Source organism: Chiloscyllium plagiosum, chromosome 5, assembly GCF_004010195.1.
Source record: "Chiloscyllium plagiosum isolate BGI_BamShark_2017 chromosome 5, ASM401019v2, whole genome shotgun sequence".
NCBI lineage: Eukaryota > Metazoa > Chordata > Chondrichthyes > Orectolobiformes > Hemiscylliidae > Chiloscyllium > Chiloscyllium plagiosum.
The window spans coordinates 113,181,796-113,190,375 of NC_057714.1; the positions used below are offsets into that span (position 1 = coordinate 113,181,796).

At 43.4% G+C, this 8,580-nt stretch overlaps 1 protein-coding gene across 4 annotated transcripts in view; it reads right to left on the minus strand.

Moving 5' to 3' along the window:
- The window catches only part of nktr (natural killer cell triggering receptor), a 240,112-nt gene that overhangs the window by 199,376 nt on the left and 32,156 nt on the right, over positions 1-8,580 (minus strand). For 2 of the 4 annotated variants that reach the window (XM_043690826.1, XM_043690822.1), the window contains exon 1: positions 6,258-6,585. The exons of 1 other annotated variant lie outside the window; for it this stretch is intronic. The gene's annotated coding sequence lies outside the window, so the exon portion shown is untranslated. Of the gene's footprint in view, positions 1-6,257; positions 6,586-8,580 lie in introns of those variants that run through there. One more of the 4 variants, XM_043690823.1, reaches the window with a different exon arrangement.

An 8,580-nucleotide genomic window follows, 5' to 3' on the forward strand; every position in this document is an offset into this window, starting at 1 on the left:
TCCCCCACCTCACCCTAGTTTCAAACTTCCAGCTCAGCACTGTCCCCATGACTTGTCCGGACTTGTCCTACCTGCCTATCTCCTTTTCCACCTATCCACTCCACCCTCTCCTCCCTGACCTATCACCTTCATCCCCTCCCCCACTCACCCGTTGTACTCTCTGCTCCTTTCTCCCCACCCCCACCCTCCTCTAGCTTATCTCTCCACGCTTCAGGCTCTCTGCCTTTATTCCTGATGATGGACTTTTGTCCGAAACGTTGATTTCGCTGCTCCTTGGATGCTGCCTGAACTGCTGGGCTCTTCCAGCACCACTAATCCAGAATCTGGTTTCCAGCATCTGCAGTCATTGTTTTTACCAGAGCAATATTAGTTGGCTTATTTGCAGCAGTGAATATTCAAATGTATTCTAAGCAATAGCAGGTCACAGACAGTTCAGGTATCACGTCAGTGTGCACTTTCTCTGATAAATCAGTGAAATAAAATATAGCAGGAGAAGAGAATGAATATATCTTTGAAGAAACTTGGCTGAAGTGCAAGCAATAAAAGTAGAATCAGAATATTGTGTATCCTAGGAATAGAAAAACAAAGGTTTTTAGATTCCTGGATCACTGGAACGGTTTCTGGGGAAGGTGGGACCTGTACAAGCAGGACAGTCTGCATCAAGCCCTCTACAATGGTTTGACAGTAGGAGACAGAGGGGGGTGGTGGTTGGAGGTTGTTGTCCAGACTGGAGAACTGTGACCAGCTGCGTGCTGCAAGGATTAGTGCTGGGTCCACTGCTGTTCATCATTTGTATAAACAATTTGAATAAAAAGAGAAGAGGTTAGTAAGCTTGGTAAAAACAAGGACTGCAGATGCTGGAAACCAAAGTCTAGATTAGAGTGGTGCTGGAAAAGCACAGCAGGTCAGGTAACATCAGAGGAGCAGGAAAATCAACATTTTGGGCAAAAGCCCTTCATTAGGAATAGAGGCAGGATGCCTGCAGAGTGGAGAGATAAATGGTTAGTAAGCTTGCTGATGTTACCAAAATTGAACAGTGAAGGTGGTTATCTGAGAGTACAATCTGGCCAGTGGACAGAGGAATGGCAGATGGAAGTTTAATTTAGAGAAATGTGAGGTGCTGCATTTTGGCAAGACAAACCAGAGTACGGAGTTGCACAATTAATGATAGAGCCATGGGGTGTATTGTCAAACAGACAGATCTGGGATGTAGGTACACAGGTCCTCAGAAGTGGTGTCACAGAAGACAAGGTAGCGAAAGTGGCATTTGGTACGCTTGCCTTCACAGTCAGAGCAATGAGTACAAGAGTTGAGACATCATGTCACAACTGTAGAAGGCATTCGTATGGCCACATTTAGTGGACTGCATACAATATCAGTTGCCCGGCTATAGGAAGGCAGCTGGAAAGGGTGCAAAAAAAGATTTACAAGCATGGAAGGTTGGAGTCATCAGGAGAGACTGCATAGGCTGGGACGTTTTTACCCTGGAGTGTAGGAGGATTATAAAGAGATTAATAATGTCATGAGGGGCACAGATAAGGTGAATAGCCAAGGGTTTTTGCCAAGGTAGGGAAAGCCAAAACTAGGAGGGCAAAGATTTAAGGTGAGTGGGCAAAGATTTAAAAGGGACCTGAGAGGCAACATTTTCACGCAAAGGTGTGTATATAGAACAAGCTGCCAGAGGAAGTGGTCGAGGAGGGTACAATTACAATATTCAAAAAAACATTTGGACAGGTACAGGAGTACGAAAGGTTTGGAAGCAAAATGGGACTAATTCAATTTAGGAAACCTGACTGGCATAGACGAGTTGAGCGAAAAAGGGCCTGTTTCCGGGCTGTCTGAGTCGAAAAAGGTTAAATCCAAGATGTAAACAAGGCCAAGAGAGAAAATAAAATGTGGAATGAAATTTCATAAAGGTTTCAAAACAACAGACAATCAATAAACTGCTGTACTTCCTATCCTAAAAGGTCAAAAAGGTGACAGAGAGAGAACTTGTTAAAAATCCACAAACGTAAGGAACAAAGGATGCTAGAACTCTATTTCCACAGAGTGAAAATAGATATCATCTCTATCCATCTTAAACAAAACAATTCCAAAGACAAAGGCCTCACGGACATCATTATAGGTTTACGGGGACATGGGCCAAACGTAGGCAAAAGAAATTAGTTCAGTTCGGAAACCTGGTCAGCATGGATGAGTTGGACCAAAGGGTTTCTTTCCGTGCTGTAGGACTCTATTAACAGATGCTATCAAGTGGCCTTTTCTGATAAGAGAAGCAAGCAAAAATTAACAAACTTCTCTGGTAATCAAAGCACGCATTGAAAATTTTACTGAGAATGCTAGCAGTAAGGCTGAGTAACAGAGCAGATCATGTACCTAGTTTATACCATCTGGAAGACAGTTTTGTGAATTTAGATCTGTCCCAGTTGGATGCTCACACAGTACTTGTCCAAAGCCAATAGTTAAAAGTTTGCAAAGCACTGACCACACTGTTTAAACACTTGAATGTATTTTAATTGGGTTGAAATAACAGTGTATTCCCTGAGCACTCTCTCAAAAGTTTAACAAGATGAAATTATACGCCAAAATAGGTCATTGACAGGTTTGAGTTCTCTCCAAAGTTAGGAGAAGCCCAGCTCCAGATTTAAGTTGCAACTTTAAAATTGTTATAGTTAAAGTGAAAATGTAACCTTAATAGAGAAGATCACAAGAATCAAGTCATTTGTTCAACAGTAAAGTTGGAGTCAAAGAGAAGGAAGCCTTATAAAATGAGCTAAGAGATTTCACAGTTTGAGATTAGATTAGATTACTTACAGTGTGGAAACAGGCCCTTCGGCCCAACAAGTCCACACCGCCCCACCGAAGCGCAACCCACCCATACCCCTACATTTACCCTTTACCTAACACTACGGGCAATTTAGCATGGCCAATTCACCTGACCTGCACATCTTTGGACTGTGGGAGGAAACCGGAGCACCCGGAGGAAACCCACGCAGACACGGGGAGAACGTGCAAACTCCACACAGTCAGTCGCCTGAGGCGGGAATTGAACCCGGGTCTCTGGCGCTGTGAGGCAGCAGTGCTAACCACTGTGCCACCGTGCAGCCCACAGATCTGGAGATCTGGAGAAGCAATTTAAATAAAGTTAAGAAATTGAGTGACAAATCTTCAAATCAAAGCAATGAGGTTGCAATGTATGTAGAACTCCAAATCATGTAGAACTCGAGAGTCTTGGCTTCAGCAACCTTTGACAGCAACCACAGATGAACTAAGAAGTACTCCTAATGCCTCCTTAGGCACCCCAATGCCAAATGAGTTTATCCTCACTTCTCACTGTCAATGCAAAATAAACATTCATCCTTGCAAACTTTGTAAAAAAAAACTAACTTGGTTTCAACATTATGTTTTAAATTCACTCATGAGACACTGGCTCAGTCAACTTTTACTGCCCATCCTTTGTTGCCCTTCAGAAGGCAATAGTGAGCTGTCTTCTTGAACCGCTGCAATCCAAGTGGTGTAGGTAGACCCACAATGCTACTGGGGAGGGACTTCCAGGACCTTGACCCAGTGACACTGAAGGAGTAGCAATATATTTCCGAGTCAGGATGGTGAGTGGCCTGCAGGGGAATTTGCAGGTGGTGGTATTCCCTTAGATGGACATGGCCATGGGTCTGGAAGGTGCTGTCTCAAGAGGCTCACTGAATTTCTGCACTGCACCTTGTAAACAGTACACATTGAGCACATAACCTGGCCAGTGCTTTAATGAAGTACTTAAAAAAGAGGGAGTTGCATTATCACAGAAATTGACTCAAAGCAGGAAATTAAACTGATGATTGCATACTTCAAAAAAATACAAAATGGACAGAAATTCTGCTGCTGTTGAAGAAAGCTTATGTTCAAAGGAAGAGGCTCTTTGCTAATAGAAATTCTTCCTATTATTTTTCTCTACTCAACATCAATCCAATTTTACATTAAATGATTCATTGGTCTCTGCCTCAGCCACTTCCTGTAGAAAGGCATCCTGATACAGTACTACCCAACCACTACCCACAGTGATCCCATTTTGGAGGTGCAAAAATTGTCAAAGCTCCTCAATGAAAATTGAGCGTGCAAAGGCTTGTTAGAAGCACAGAAATACTGAAATTAGGAGGGGGGAGGCCATTCAAGCAGGAAGATAGCTTTTGAAGATTGATCCAAGCGCTATGATCATTATTATCTTGGAAATCACAACTCAAAGCTTTTAGCTTGCGACCCAACCTGGGTCCTGAACATTTCTGCTGAGAAAAAAGAAACTTTTCTCAACCTTTGTCCTCATTCTCAAGAAGGATCTAAATTTAATAATCCTTTGTCACTGACACCCAACAAATGGAAATATCTTTCACTAATCACTTTATCAAATCTTGTCATTTTTCAAATCACTTAATCCTCACAATTCTTTGTTCTTTCAAGTTCTGTGCCATTTGTAAAAACGGCATTTTACCCTGCACAGTCAAGTCTGGATCATTAATTATAAAGATAAAATTAGTGGTTCTGATACCAACCTCCTGACCCCACTACACACCATGCTCCAGTTCAAATTAATAATGTTCATCACTACGGTTTCCTGTGACTCAGCCAGCTTCTTACCCACTATTTCTTTTATTCTACTGGCTTTGGTTTTGTTAGCATGTCTATTATGTGGCACATTATTAAGCTTTGGATACACCATAATCAACCATATTACCCTCATCAACTCTCTAGCTTCACTGAAATTCTCAGTCAATTTTGTTAAATACAATTTGCTTTTAATTTCCCCAATTAATCCATACTTGTCCAAGTGACTTAATTTTGACCTAGATATTATCACTAAAAGCATTCCACTGCTAAGGTTAAACTGACTAGCCAATATCTGTTGCTTTAAACCTTACACCCTTGTTCAAAAAAGGTGCAATAGCCACAATTTTCCACCACCACCACCTCCATATCCAATACTGGAAGAGTATGGCCAGTACCCTGCAATTTCCTCCACCAGCATTTTTAGTTGCATCATCTGACCTGGTAGCTACCTCAATCAATTTTTAGCCAATCCTATATTTCAACTACCTCCTCATGACAGCATCGTTATCATGGTAAGGACAGTTTCAAAGGTACCCATTTAGCTCCAAAGCCATACCTTTTCCCTTCTGTGCTTGTACGGATCCCCTTATCATCCAAACCTGCCACCCTCAAATGACTCTTACACTTTTTATTTGGGAATAGAAGACTTCTGAAACAAAAACAGACATTTCTTCAAAAACACAGTAGGTCTGGCAGCATCCATGGAGAGGAACCAGAGTTAACATTTCGGGTCTGGTGACAAACACTGCCAGATCGGAGTTTTTCCAGCAATTTGTTTTTGTTTCTGATTTCCAGTATCCACAACTCTGTTTTTTTTTTGTTTGGATGACTTCTAGATTTTTGGTTTTATGTCAGATGCTAATGTCTTTGCATATTGTTTGCCATTCCAATTTCCATTCTGACTTCTCTTCTGAACTTTGTACATTCAGCCCAGGTTTTATTTTTTACAAACCTGTCATTTGTCATACTCATCCCCACTATTTCTTTTGTCATCCAGGGAGCACTGGATTGGGTGGCCCCACCTTTTCCCTTTGTAAGAATGCATTTCAACTGTACCGAAAACATCTCTACTGCAGTTGTACTTAACAATCTACCGAGGTCGCATCTACTTCAAGCCACTGAAATTGACCCTTCTCCAATTAAGTGTTTTTACTCAAGAATAGGATTTAACTCACAATATTAATCTTCTTGAACACTGGCTATAAATTCAACTGTCATTGAATCAGGATTAAAAAAAAAGCTTGAATAGAACGACCTTCAATATAGCATTTCACTGCAGAATGGACATTGTCAAATTGAGAAAACCTGAAATAGTCAAGGGATTTGTGATTTAAAGATATAAATCAAATGTATAAATAAACTTCACACCGTGACCATCCATTAGTGGTGCTTTATGATGTAAAATAAAAAGTCCAGTACCTATCAGTTCACTTTAGGAGAAACATAAGAATGCTGTGATTCCCAATTTCAAATCAACACGACAGCACAGACAGATGGTGTGTTTGCCCACAAGGTGACAAGATATTCAAGTGCTATCACCAGCCACTAACAGCTGAGTACTGCATTGAACAGTTAGAAAATACAGTCACAGTTTGCAGCCTTTAAAAATTAGTATCTTACAATTGATAGGCCCCTGAGCAAAAAGACTTGAAAATCCTAACCTGAAAGCTACTTTCCAGATTGCGGTTTGTACGGCATACTTCAGCCATTCATTTTCAGCAGATCTGCAGTGATCAGCATGACCTCTGAAATGTCCTTATCCTTCACGATCTAGAGGCAGGGCCCAGGGAATTTTAACAAGCCTTTTGGATGTCAATATGCCCTGAAACAAAATAGAACAAAATTGCTGTCTTTGTGTGGGTAACTTATGCTGATTACGATTGAACTTTGACTCAACTTTAACAGCTAACAAGTTTCAGGCCTATTGTATAACATGGATCTATCACTTACACTAATTTTGAGTAAGGTTGCATATATTAAACAGTAGGTCTGTTTTATCTAGTTGGTATGTGCAGTTGTCCCACTCAACAGGTTCTAAAACGCCAAACAAAACTTTGTCAACATTCATTTAGAGTACAAGCTTTAATCGAGAGGTAATCCATGCTCAATTGGTCTTGTCATTGTCCCTTCCTAAGACCAACGAGGTAAAAACAACCTTTCCTTCAGGATAAGACAGTTGTAATGACATTATTTCTTCCTTTTAAATTAAACCATGTGAAGGCAACCAGTTTTCATTCTAAACTTTCTGGCAACAAAACCCACCAGTTTAGAAAGATACATCCTAATAATCTGGGAGCATTGAATAGTGGGGAAAATAAATTATTTTCATCAGCATCTTGGGCTGAGGGAGAGAAGGAAGGACAGGAAGAGTGGGCCGGGCAGAAATCCCATCCATGATTACCCAAGCTATTGGAAAATCTACATGCTGGTGTGGAATTTCCAAGAAGATATTATTGGACTCAGATGTGATCAAATAGTTTCCTGGCTGGGTCACTCAAATAACAACTTTGGTACTGGAAGCACCATATGCCAACAGACAAATCTCAGTGATACGGAGGCATGAGTTTTGGTGAAGCAGGCTATTTGGTGACTCAACGGTATTTGGTCTCTCAAGCCTGCTCCGCCATTCAATGCAATCAATCTGATCTGATTGTGGTGTCAGCTCCACATTCCGCCCCCACTCCCAGCTCCACACCCACACCAGATCCCAGCTCGAAGCCCTGCCGAGTTTTCACCATCCCTCCAGACCTTCCCCTCACTGAGGACGAACGATCAGTCCTCAGCAAAGGACTCACCTTCATCCCCCTCCGTCCAGGCATCAATTAATTTAATACACGCCGTGACGTCGAACAATTCTTCCGTCGCCTCCGCCTCCGAGCTTACTTTCACAATCAGGATTCCCGCCCACCTTCCGAGGACCCCTTCGCCCACCTCCAACACACTGCATCCACCTGGACACCCCGCGCTGGCTTATTACCTGCCCGCGCCGTCTTCATTTCCAACTGTCACCGGGACATTAACCGCCTCAACCTGTCTACCTCCCTCCCCCAAAGCGCAGCCCTCCAATCCCTCTGCTCCAATCCCAACCTCACCATCAAGCCAGCAGATAAAGGGGGCGCAGTGGTAGTCTGGCGTACTGACCTCTACACCGCTGAAGCCAAACGCCAACTCGAGGACACCTCTTCCGACTGCTCCCTTGATCATGACCCCACCCCCCATCATCAGACCATCATCTCCCAGACCATACAGAACCTCATCACCTCAGGAGATCTCCCACCCACAGCTTCCAACCTCATAGTCCAGGAACCCCGCACTGCCCGGTTCTACCTCCTTCCCAAGATCCACAAGCCTGACCACCCTGGCCGACCCATTTGGGCAGGAGCATGCTGAGACACTGAACTCATCTCTACCTACCTCAACACTGTCCTATCCCACCCCAGTCCAGGAACTCCCCACATACGATCGAGACACCAGCCACGCCCTCCACCTCCTCCAAGACTTCCATTCCCCCGGCCCCATAAGCCTCATCTTCACCATGGATATCCAATCCCTCTACACCTCCATCCACCATGACCAGGGCCTCCAAGCCCTCCGTTTTTTCCTCTCCAGACGTCCCCAACAGTACCCTTCCACCGACACTCTCATTCGTTTGGCCGAACTGGTCCTCACCCTTAACAATTTCTCCTTTGAATCCTCCCACTTCCTCCAGACCAAACGGGTAGCCATGGGCACACGTATGGGCCCCAGCAATGCCTGTCTCTTTGTTGGCTACGTAGAACAGTTGATCTTCCATAATTACACCGGCACCACTCCCCACCACTTCCTCCGCTACATTGATGACTGCATTGGCGCCACCTCGTGCTCCCGCGAGGAGGTTGAGCAATTCATCAACTTCACCAAAACATTCCACCCTGACCTTAAATTTACCTGGACCATCTCCGACACCTGGCTCCCCTTCCTGGACCTCTCCATCTCCAATAATGA